General features: G+C 45.0%; 2 protein-coding genes across 2 annotated transcripts in view; one reads left to right on the forward strand and one right to left on the reverse strand.

Moving 5' to 3' along the window:
- AVEN (apoptosis and caspase activation inhibitor) overlaps nucleotides 1–12855 on the reverse strand; it is a 1172565-nt gene that overhangs the window by 1077841 nt on the left and 81869 nt on the right. The gene's annotated exons all lie outside the window — the stretch shown is intronic.
- The window catches only part of CHRM5 (cholinergic receptor muscarinic 5), a 339169-nt gene that overhangs the window by 228139 nt on the left and 98175 nt on the right, over nucleotides 1–12855 (forward strand). The gene's annotated exons all lie outside the window — the stretch shown is intronic.

Here is a 12855-nt window from a genome sequence, read left to right on the forward strand (position 1 = left end):
CTTTTACGATGACCATTAGAGATGGACGGCGATTTATGTCAATCAACTCAGCTACTTCAAAATACGAGCATAGGATCTTAACGTGGAAAGATGAAGAAGTTGTTTTCCCGTGCAAAATAGAGGAGTACATTGGCTTAGAACCAAGGATGCTATTTCGAGAGATGGAGGAAAAGCACAAAGGGAGTCTAACGACCATGCAAAAGGACATATTTCTCCAAGATTAGGAGGAACGAGAACATTTACGGATGCCAATTATTGGACAATTAAAAGGGCATGAAGGTAATATGGGATAGAGGGAGCAAGTCTCTAAAGGCCAAGAGGAGAAACTGCACCCAGCATAATTGAATCAAATGGTGTTAAATACACCAGCAATATGGACAATTTCATGGTCTCATAAAACCAGACGATGAGCTCGCAAACAAGGGCTATTCATTAAGTCTGAAGCTAAGATAATGGTGTGCCTACACACCCTCGAATGTCCCGAGACAGTGCAGACTGGCAAGGCCAGCCTTCAAACAGAAGACACATGCATGAGGCCTACTGATGAGAGGGTTGACTAATTGGGAAAACAAGGGGAGAGCTGACAAATCTCCAAGCACCTGGGTTTCGTTTGTATGTACAGGCTGCTAGCGAGCCAAATGTCATAGGTTGGATTTGGGTTGCCAACCAATCAGAGAAGCTTGCCATGCACTTTTACATACAATGTTGCAAAGTATTATTCTGCTGCCATATTCTCTGCTATGATGAAGTGTACAGAATCTATGTGTACAGAAGTAGCCCAGGGTGTGTCTCACAGACAAAAGACCGCCAATGAGGGACTAACACACGTATTTTCTATATGTAGACGTGTTCCCCTAATCCAATCCTACCCCTCAATAGGTTTTGCGGTGTGCCACGTAGGATGACGTCCTAGATGACGCATCTAGCATTATATAAACTGACTATAAACAAAGACATTGTGATCCTGCATGAATCGACTTGATGAGGGTTTATTCGCCCTGCTTTTCTTCTTTGAGATTAAAGCAGTATTTTACCATCTCCGTTGAGTCTGTCCGGTTATTTCATCAGATATTTTATTGGTAATTCCATCCAGCACACAGATGCTTCTGGTGTATAGGGTATAAAAGGTGTGGTATTACCAGCACTAAACAGCGTAAGCACTTACACAGTGACAAAGCAAAAACACCTTATAGGATTGCAGTATCATTCTACGGCCCGTTTCCTCTTTAAATAGCAAACACAATTAGGCCAGAAATGACAAACTGCGCCAACCAAAGAAGGATAGCTTGCATTTGCTCAGCAGGGTTGGACATCTGGGCCTCCGTCATGCTAACTGTGCTGGAAGCAGATTCCTGTTTGAAAGCATCACATCTTCTGGAAGCAAAGCAGGCCTGTCCTCATTATCTCCAGACTGGCAGGGCTCAGCATTCTTATGAAACGCTGTAATTGGGACTGCTCATTCCCAAACTCTACACATTAATGAGCTTCGCTCTGCGCCATCTTCCAACTCTTCCTTTTCACACCTGCACTCAGGCACGGTGGCCATGATGAGTCGAGATGGCGAGTGTTAAAGATTATGAGCTCAGCAATTCTTCCTGGTAACCACAGTTCTTTCCTTGAAGAAAAGGTATCCAGCGACAAGCACCCATCTTTAGACGTCCTACACCATATTCTGGCCGGTAAAATGGATCTTAGAGTCAAGCAATCAATTCTGAGGTATCGCTTACCACTCTAGGTAAATCCACCAAATTACTGCCTAATTCTGATACATTTACCACCACTTGGCCCCGTGGAGTTACCACAGGATTACAAGTGGTGGCAGGGCAGTGTCATTTCTAATTTTCTGAGTCAATAGAACTCCATGTGGATTTACCACAGGTGGAATTACTGCGCAGTACATTCAGCCATTTTTTTGAGCAAAAATTTGGGATTTATCTCCAGCAACAAAAAAAAAATTACAAATAAAAAAAAAAAAAAACAAATGTAAAAAACAAAATAAAAGACGACTTAAACAAAAAAAAAAGAAAATCGGCAGATTTACCACGCAGTAATTCTACCAGCAGATAATTCCACCAGAGGTAACTTCGCCAAAACCTATAATTTGACAGTGCCAAAAAAGCAGTGGTAACTATGTTACCACCCAAAAAAGTGGCGGTACTGACTGGAATTACTGCCACTTTTTTCCAGCACTGCCAAACTTGTAATGAGGCCCTAGCTAACAAAAGAGCTGGGGTTCAGCCGAGCTCAAATCGTGAAACTTTAAAAGGTCCCATTCTGAGGATTTCTGTGGAAAAGATCAAACTAGGCAGACTATGCACACAGAAATACCTTGCACGGGTGAGAGCGCAATAATGCCGGTCAACCTCTGAGCTAATGGCCTGCACAAGCTGAGACCACCAACCTTGAGACAGTCAGGTAGAAAATGGCAACTGCACAGAGTTTCAGTCTTGAGGAAAGTCTGCGGTGCGGTCTCTCAGGCCAAATGCCCTCTTGTGTCTGGCTATCCCTGCATCTTTGCACTCAAAGAGATTCCGAGACATGGTGGGTCTCTAAAAGTGGCATACAACCTCCAGTCCACTTAGAGCAGGCCTCTCCGCCAACAGTGGCGATCACGTCAGTGCCAAGAACGCAATGTCTGGGAGCTTATTGTGGTCAACTCAACAGGATACGGATTCAGGCCAACTGGCTAGGCTAGAGACCGCTAGAGACGAGAGGAGACCTGTGGCAACTGCCTCCATGGTAAGGACGGGCCCACCGAGAGGCAAAAGTGGACACAACTGAGACATGAGGAACAAGAACAAGAAGCTTGGCCAATACAATGTTTGTTTTATTGCAGCCAAGGTCTTGAGATGTTGCTTTTTCAATTATAAATGTAGGACCTCAAGATCCAGAATGCAAAGGGAAAAAATAAAAACAGGACTGGCCAAGATGGCACTGCCCGTCCTGGACACGGCGAGTTCCGGTGTGGTGTAGAGCATGATTAGTGGAATAGTCACAGAGCCCACTTCACTCGATACCTCAGCAGCAAAGGAACATTCTAATTGGTCTTCACCTTCTGAACAAGAATTGGGAGAAAAGAAAAGGTCTATTTTGCACCGCTTGATTTCTGCGAGTAGCCTCCACTCATCAACCAAGTCATTTAAGTTACTATTGTGTGTGTTTTAAACCAAGGTGTGCAGATAGATGTGTGTAGACCGGTGTAGGCAAGTAGGTTTATAGGTGTAGGTGTGTGCAGAGCAGGTGTATGAAGGTGCGAGTGTGTGAGTGCATGTGTCTCAGTGTGTGTTTGAGATTCTGGGAAAAGCAGCATATCGGTTTTGCACCAGATTGTTTCTTGTAACACACGATGTTATGGGTGTCGCAATATTACATTTTGTCCCCTTCCTTTTGTGTGTTAAGTGATGCCTCACCTCCAGGTAGAGTGCCCTTTAATTTGAGCAAAATAAAGGCCCCACCATGCGTCCCCATAGCAAGGTCTGCAATCTTTGGCTCTTCAGATGTTTTGGACTACAGCTCCCATCTGGCAGAGCAAACCTAGCCAATGGTGAGGGATCATGGTCGTCATAGTCCAAAACATCTGGAGAGCCACAGGCTGCAGGCCCATACGAGAGATGCTACCATAGCATAGCCTCCGGCTGTGTATATGTAACAGCAGAACTTTGATGCGAGCTTCAGTCAATGAAGAAGTCGAGAATTGGGAGTCGAGCCAATGTATCGCCACAGAAAGTGCTGGAATGTGCACAGACATACCAATCTCTCGCGGAAGGGTGCTGAGACACCAAACTTGATTCCACCAGTCAAATATGCCCAAAGAATTAAATGTGCTGCATATACAAACTTCTTCACATGTGCATAAGCTTCTGTTGTTTCAAATTCAGTCACAATGCTGCAAGTCCAAGGTTACAGTAGTAAGAGGGCTCAGCAGGTTAAGCACTCGCTGTGATCTGTGTTTGATCTGCAGGTCGCAGGTTCAAACCCTGGCATGGTCGACTCAGCCTTTCATCCTTCTGAGGTCGATAAATGAGTGCCAATTTCGATTGGGTAATAATTATAACGTATGTAAATATGCGCTATTTAACACGCTTTAGATGAAAGCGCTATATAAATATCAAATTATGCGGTCGAAGGTCAGCCTTCACCCTATTCCCAGCGCCTCTTTGTGAAGGTCGAACCTTTCATGTTTTGCCAAAATACTCAACACAATTTCCTTGCAGCTTTTTTCGCTCCCAATTTATGAGATTCCGTTTTCATTGATATCCGACATAGGACCTGTTGCTTGCTCGGAAGCAGCAGTGGAATAATGAGGATCTACTCTGCAGGTTGGGTTGGGTGGGGCGGGGTGGGGGGGGGTAAGGAAACACTCCAGCATGTGCTCCTGGACTGAGCGCTTGCAGAACCCTGCACTTGGGCAGATTCATTGAGGAGGTCGCATGGATCACAGCGGAAGAAGGATGGATGATATTGTGGGGTGGGCAGCGGGTTCCTAGGGTCATTACTTTAATTAGGTTCTTGAGGGGCGTTCTTTTGACCATATCACATGACAATAATTAGGGGACGATGAGTTTACAGGAGATTAATACAGGTTTTATTTTGGACAGTACACAACCAATGGATGTGGAATGATCAAAGATGATTTTTACTGTAGTTTTAGCTTTTTTAGTAAGAGAAATAAGTGTAAGAGGAATGTGTTGATAGGAATGTTGTGTCAGATTATTGAATATTGTTGAGTTGGTCTCTTTTACAGTGAAAGGTTTAGCTTTAAATCAAACACAGATTTGAATAATAAAAAAAAAAACGATTATAGTAAAAAACTTACCAATGTGATTGGTCTAGGAGTAGACCTTGAGGCACTGCTGTGTGTGTGTTTGGGATTGGTTGAAGCCAGGGCTTTGAAAGCACGGGCATGTTGTGCCATCATCCATCAGCAATAGTGCGATCCCCGCTCGAGCTCATTCACGCTTTTTTCACCCCGCACAGAGAACTGACTGACAGGCATTGTGACCTAGTCCCCAGTCATGGGGACCACGTGCACCATCCTCAGCGTGACGCTGCAACGTGGGGTGGTATCAGGAGGACCCCCTCCCTACCCTCATCACACCACGTGCAAGGGGCAGTGGATCATGACAGTGACAAAGCATTAGACACTGGCACTTTAAGAAGCTCTGGTCTCGGTGAGCTACAAAGCTCTGCAGGGCCTTCTGGGTTAAATATTATGATTCAATGAGCAGGAGCTACTGCTGGCGAACCAGAAGCGGATACACAGCGCACTGCAAATCTAAGTTCCACAGCCGAGTCCAACATTTGCAACCTGCTCATTATATATTATGTTTAAATGTACCAAAAAGAGTGGCAGATGGGGACTGGCGAGATCTAGCGCAAAGACTAGAATTTTGGATAGGTTTGAATCAGCTGCAGGTGAAAGCAAGTAGTGAGGACCTGCCAATCTCTTACTGTGTAAATTGTGCAGAAAAGAGAAGGTGTTTGCAATCACACTGCGCATACAAACTCTAGACTCAATAGCAATACTTTAGGAATTTAATAGGAGATGCTAGGCAGTCTAACAAGTGTTTCGAGCTGAGGGGCTCTTCTTCTGAGACTGCATGTACAGTAAGATTTACAAATCATTGTATTACAAATTGATCATACATTATGAACAAATTCGAGACACAGAGTACAATTGGCGGTTATTTCTAATTAATTCGATGGCCAGTCATGAAACCATACAATTACCAAAATGAATCACATTGAAAAAACAGATGGCAATATATCGAAAAAGGATATAAGTTGGCCGGACACGGTTTTAAAGTATCAAATTCCAGGTAAGTGCATTTGCTGGAAAAGAGAAATGAAAAAGAAATCAATTTAGGGAATGGCTCATTAGCATGCATTAAATTGCTGGTCAACCAGATATGCTGCGTTATGTGCTAATCTGTTGTAATATTTAAAGCGTACCTTCCAATCTTCAAGAATATTGCAAAATACTGTGAAGACATAATTATAATGTTTCTTATTATGTGGATCGCGTGAGACTCCAATTGTAAGTGCAAGAAATATAATGTTGGGCTGTCTCACTTACCTATGCTTGGTATGAAGTATAAGTACAATGGTTGTGACAATCACGGGCTTCACTAAAATAAAATTAAACCAAATTGTGGCACATTTATACTTGTCAGAAAATCAATATGCATGCGTATAATCTGCATGCCTCCATTTAATTTTAGGATGAAAATTTGTAAAACATACCTATATGTGTGGTTGCACGTATGGCCACACAATTGGATGTGGTTAAATCTGTGCAGTTTAGAAACATCACATGCGTGAATTTTAAGGTGTCCGAACAAGACCGAAAGTGAGGAAGAACAAGGCAAGATGCTAATTAGCACTCGTGATAAGGCCGTCTAGACAGACAAAAGCAATAATGTAGGACTCTTATGCCTAGTCTAGGGGTCTGCATCAAAGAGCTCGTCTTACCAGCGTCTCCGCTGCAAATGCATTTCTGAAGCCGTGCGCGAGCGAACCCCGTTGGGTAATATGCAAGTGGACGCACGCTGAAACGTACTGGAGTGCAGCAGCGAGTCACAGGCGCACCGCCATGTTTGGAGTACATACTCCCAACATGGCGGTGCACCTGTGACTCGCCGCTGCACTCCAGTACGTTTCAGCGTGCGTCTGCTTGCATATTACCCAGCATGGTTCGCTCGCGCACTCGTTTAATTTTATTTTAGGGAAGCCCGTGATTGTCACAACCATTGTACTTATACTTCATACCAAGCATGGGTAAGTGAGACAGCCCAACATTATATTTCTTGCACTTACAATTGGAGTCTCACGCGATCCACATAATAAGAAACATTATAATTATGTCTTCACAGTATTTTGCAATATTCTTGAAGATTGGAAGGTACGCTTTAAATATTACAACAGATTAGCACATAACGCAGCATATCTGGTTGACCAACAATTTAATACATGCTAATGAACCATTCCCTAAATTGATTTCTTTTTCATTTCTCTTTTCCAGCAAATGCACTTACCTGGAATTTGATACTTTAAAACCGTATCCGGCCAACTTATATCCTTTTTCGATATATTGGCATCTGTTTTCTCAATGTGATTCATTTTGGTAATTGTATGGTTTCATGACTGGCCATCGAATTAGAAATAACCGCCAATTGGACTCTGTGTCTCGGATTTGTTCATAATGTATGGTACATTTGTAATGCAATGATTTGTAAATTTTACTGTACATGCAGTCTCGGAAGAAGAGCCCCTCAGCTCGAAACACTTGTTAGACTGCCTAGCATCTCCAATTAAATCCTAAAGGATTGCTATTGAGTCTAGAGTTTGTATGCTCAGTGTGATTGCAAACACCTTCTCTTTTATGTTTAAATGTGTCTTCATTCTAATTCTCGACTACTAAGCTAACTTGACATATGCATGTTTGCAAGTTACTTGTTGGCCTGAGGAGCTAAAAGTAGTTCCTGATCGAGGTTGGTTGGAAGCTCATCAGGCTCTACTAGGCTATAAGCAGGAGCTAAATAGCTCTCAGCTTCCAGCAGGCTCGAACCCTGGGCCTTCAAGTAAGGACCCACGACACCATACAGGACAGAATCACGCGGGACCGCTTAGCGCTTGGCAACAGGGGAAACCCAGATTCATCACTACCATGGCGAACAAGAAGGATGGAGCAGCAGAGACTGCACGCCTTGCGGCTGCGCTCACAGGGCCTGGTGTCTGCGCGTCAGAGTGTGCGCACATAAAGTTCAGAGCATAAGTGAAATTGGTAACAGAACAGTGAATTTAAAATAAATGATCTTTGGGATAGTGAATTCCACAAAACTGAATACTTCGGTACCCAAATCCTTCTGTGTAACAAAGGAAAACACAAGGGTCCCTCCGAGAAAGATCTCTTTTTTTTCTCTTAGAATGCACCTCTGAAATGTTTGTGAGCATTATTTTTTGGGGTGTCCGTGTGATTGACGACAGAGGAAGGCCACTATGCCGGTGGACACCTCCCCAAAGCTTCTAGATATTTAAGAGAATTGAGCCACATGCTGCATTTTAAAGTAATGTTTTCTTTTTAAAAGGATGCAGATGAAGACACCTTTGAATGGGAGCTCATGCCCCAATCCAACACTCAGAAATGTGGCAGAGTGGCCACAAGCAGCAGTATTCCACTTTGCATGTAAAGCAGCTGCTTCACAGGGGGTGTGCTGGAACAGAGTCAGCATAGCAAGCAGTGGAACGCTGTGATGGAACAGAGTCAGCACAGCAAGCAGTGGAACACTGTGCTGGAACAGAGTCAGCACAGCAAGCAGTGGAACGCTGTGATGGAACAGAGTCAGCACAGCAAGCAGTGGAACGCTGTGATGGAACAGAGTCAGCACAGCAAGCAGTGGAACACTGTGCTGGAACAGCGTCAGCATCAGCACAGCAAGCAGCGGAACACTACCAGAAGTACCAGTGCTCATCCCCTACTTAAAATAAGTCTTGGGGCTGAGCACCTGGAAGCACTGGCACAAATGAAGCAGTGGGCATTCCCAACAGTTCCAAGAGGGTGGAGTGACAGCCTACAGGTTCAGTTCACGTGGCGAATGACAATTACAATAACTCATTTAGCACAACTGAAACAAGGGAAGCATCAAAATCGGAAGACCAATCCCCAAAGCACAATAATTATTGGCCCCTGGAGCAACTCCCTGAAAATTATCTGGCCCAGGGGTAGTGCGCAGGCACCTATAAAAGCACAAACTGAGAAGTGAGCTCTGTGAGTGTTTGGAGACTGGGGTGTGCAATGAACTGGAGAATGATGTGGTTGCAAAGCGGAGAAGGAGGAGGTTGAAGAAAGGAGGGAAGCAGAGGTGGAAAAGGAGCTGGTGGTAGAGTGAGGTGGGTGAGAAGGGGGAGGGGGTGCAGAAAGACCTGGGGAAGGAATGGAGGAGCTGGAGGAAGGGTGGCAAGAGAAGTAAATACCCATACATGCTAGAGTGTAGAAGGGTTCAGGCCCAAGCCAACAGTTACTGGAGGAGAATTTGGTGACCCCCTCCCCCCATAGGCAATGGGGTACATCTGGAAAGAGTAGAGGCGCAAGCATGTGCCAGGCGCAGGAGAATAGCCGAGAAATTAGCGATCAGGGGGTCCAGAGCAACGCATTCCAGGAATGAGGAATCGATGAGTTGTCTAGGAGAGAGGGCATGGGTTGGTGGGGATAGTACCAGGACCCCTGGACAGGGGGGTGATCCTAGAGCCAGCGGAATGCTCAACGAGAGACATCAGCTGCTGGAAAGTCTGGGCCCTGCTGACAAACATCTAGGAAGTGTTGTTGGGGCCTTGGTGTGGAGGACGAGACAGGAGATGGAGGAGGCCTTTTCCTACTTCCTACTCAACCTAGAAGAGCAATACCAAGCAGCGCCAGAGGCTGCGGCCTGAAGGATGAGTGGACGAGGGGGGATACCGAGCCTCTCAAAGACTCATTGTTTTGTCATCCCGAGGATTCATCCTGAAATACTTGGTTATTTGATTTTTTCTTTTGGCCACATTTTCAAGTATTTCCCCAAATAAAGTTAACAGTACCCCTCTGTATTGTGCTCTTTTGTGGCCACCACTAGACTTTGTGACACTGCGCTGCAACTGGCCAGCAGCAAATTCCAAACTTGACTCCATCCCTATAACAAATTCGATCAGTACCATTTTATCTCTTTCTAGGCGTTTAAGAAAGCAAACATATTCAGTTTAATAAATATGCAACCCCTGTATGGTAGACAGCAGCAGGCTGGACGAGTACTGATCCATGTTACTGGGCTGAGTGGCATCATCCGTGGCCCAGTACAACCCAGCCCCCCCCCCTACAAACCAATATTCCTGGGCCACTTCCTATTCCGGGTAGGATGCTGCTTTTTGCACCATCTGGCCGTACGCCCGTTTAATGCCGCCTTGAGGTTTGTGGGCTCTCTGCCGAGCAATGCACCCTGGAATCACCGGACCCCATTTAATCTGTGAAGTCATGGACTTTGGACCCATCTGGCACCTGGCTTCCTCCCAGAGCTCCAATAGACACTGCATAAATCAGGACATTGGTCTAGTGCTGCCCTATGTGATCAGTCCTCGTGGGTATACTTAGGTTTTATATTAAGGGGTACCCCACCCCAGTAGCACACGGAAAAAAGCTGCTCCTGTTACCTTGCCTGAAAGATTCTCTCTTCACCAGAACCCTTCAGAAGATTATTCCCCTGCCACAGCGCCCCCTTCCCTGCCCCTCATTGCGGGGGGCGGTTCTAGGTTCCACGAGAAGCCCCCCCACGCATCCTCCTCTCCGTCCGCCACTCCTGGGCTGATTCTGAATTTCACCTCCACCATCATTACCCACCTCTCCCATTCCTCCAAGTGAGTTTCGGGTTTCCCAATAAAGCCCCCGCCCTGTCTTACTCCTGGACAGTTCATGGGTTCCCCCTCTATCCAGCCCTCTTCCAGACAGGCCCTGGGTTTCCCCGCCTCCATCCCACTCCTTGTACTTCCTAGGATCCCACCTACGTACCAACCACCTTTCAAGATTTAGGTTCCCGGCGATACCATCATTCTATCTCCTACCAACCACCTTTCAAGATTTAGGTTCCCGGCGATACCATCATTCTATCTCCTACCAACCACCTTTCAAGATTTAGGTTCCCGGCGATACCATCATTCTTTCTCCTACCAACCACCTTTCAAGATTTAGGTTCCCGACAATACCATATTTCTTTCTGCTGACGCACCAAACAATGGAATTGCTACAATCAGGTTTGTCCTACTGTATGGGCAGCGTTTTTGTGCAAAACATCTTCAGCTTTTTCTACTAAAATGCAACCAACGCTTGCACCTCCTGTTCCCAGTCATCCGGGAATAACCCAAGCCATTTAATAGCCCACTCAAGTCTTTTGATGAGTGTGCAATTGAAGGTGGGAAAGGCTGTGGAGAGTTCAAAGATACAGAGCATGGTCATAAGGTTTGTGTTGGACACTCAAGCAATTTCCATGACATATCTGCTACAGGAGGTTTCTTGCCAGAAGATCCGGGATTCCATGATTTTCGACAGCTATGATCAGTAGTCTTTCTCCAGTTCTTAGAGATGCAGGCAACAGCAGCAATAGGTGCCACTCAAAAGGTTGGTTTTCGGTATCTCATGAAGCCTGCGTAGAGGCTGCAAGTCAAATGTGGGATCCATTCACTTGGATAAGTGGGTTTAGGTTCGACTAACATTAGTGCCATCCTAAAAGGAGATTAAACGTTCAGAAGCCAGATAGCTATGAAATCCTCGCTTACCAATGGGGATTGCATGGCAGCTTCTAAAGACCATAGGAATAGTACCCCACACTTCTTATATGGAAGAAAACATAGCAGACAGGATAATGGCTCATCGTTCTGGGAATACCTCAACTACTGACTTAGAAAGGTCACTGTTGCCAAGAGGCTTCCAGAAATTTCTAGAGAAGATCACATTCACCATCCGTGTAGCTGTCAACGGAGTCACCCAAAAGGCCAGTATATTGATTCTAACAGTCTACAGGAGACATGTGGCTTAACTGTTGTAGTGGCCTCAACCCTCCAACTGTAACATATTAGTTTTGCGCACCTCTATGCCCTTGGTCACCATTCTCCAGAAGCTCTGCATTCTTTTTTGCACTAGTATCCCAAGCAATGATTAAGCAGCATATGATGCAATATCCAAAATGTAAACAAGACTGAGGAGGCTTTGTGATTCCAAGATCTCATATACTCACTCAACAGTCCAAGTGGACCAAAACTAGCACTTCAAGTATGCTTTACCTGAAAAAGGTTACATCCTTGCAAGACTACCTCTTTTTTTCCAAAATAAACCATATAATGTTGCTATTAAGCAGTTACTAATATCAGGCTGGCATTTCACTGAATGACATTAAAACTGATCAGACAATGTACCATTGACCTCAGAACAGCATTGAATGGAGGAGAGCATGAGCACAGACTCATTCACAATGAACACACTCTTTGACTGTCTGAGAGCAGCAAGCCATGGTTAAATACCCGAGTAAGGCTCTCTAGATGCCGAAACACTGACACCGAAATGGTGAGTTAAACACCGTCATTGCTCCGAGCCCAGTACAAAGTTTATTAGACACCAGAATTGCACACCACTGTGCTCATTAGCAACTACAGAGCACCTTTAGGAGTGCCTTCATTTAATGTTGTATGTGTTGGATCTGCTGGGATAGCCAAAGTACAGTGGTCACTACAAAAAGGAAAAGAGAAGCTCCTTGAAAATTCCATGAACCCTCAGCCTCTACAATTTCTGCGAGAGCATGAAACGAGGGCTCGCCGTTATCTGGGAAGTCTTTAATGATATGATAGGTTATTTATAACGTGCTTAATACCCAGAGGTTTCTAAGCGGGGACCTGGAGATCGGAACCTGTATGTTGCTCTGTGTCATCTTGCTTCCAAGGCGAGCACGTTGCACCTGGGCTACCCTCCCGAGACATAAAAATGAAGCATTTACATCTAGTCATTCAGCACACAGATCAGCATCTGGGTTTGAAACCATCAGAGTTTGAACTAAGGACAGAGGGGATTCATGGACAAGGCACGCATTCACAATTAGCAGGTGACCCCAGGATGCACATATCCATTACGGGGAATTTGTATTTGTATATTTATTGTGCGCTAATCCCAAAGGGACCGGATAGGAGACGCTGTATATGGGCGCAGTTATTAAAATACAGGAGCCAGAACGAACAACCATGAATCAATCAGGTCATACTTTTTTTTTCAAAAAGTACACAGCGAACCACCAATGTGCAACTCCATGGGAAGCTTGTTCGATAGTATGGAGCCCATTACTGCAA

This window comes from Ambystoma mexicanum, chromosome 14 (genome assembly GCF_040938575.1).
Source record: "Ambystoma mexicanum isolate Mex_15411 chromosome 14, UKY_AmexF1_1, whole genome shotgun sequence".
Taxonomy (NCBI): Eukaryota; Metazoa; Chordata; class Amphibia; order Caudata; family Ambystomatidae; genus Ambystoma; species Ambystoma mexicanum.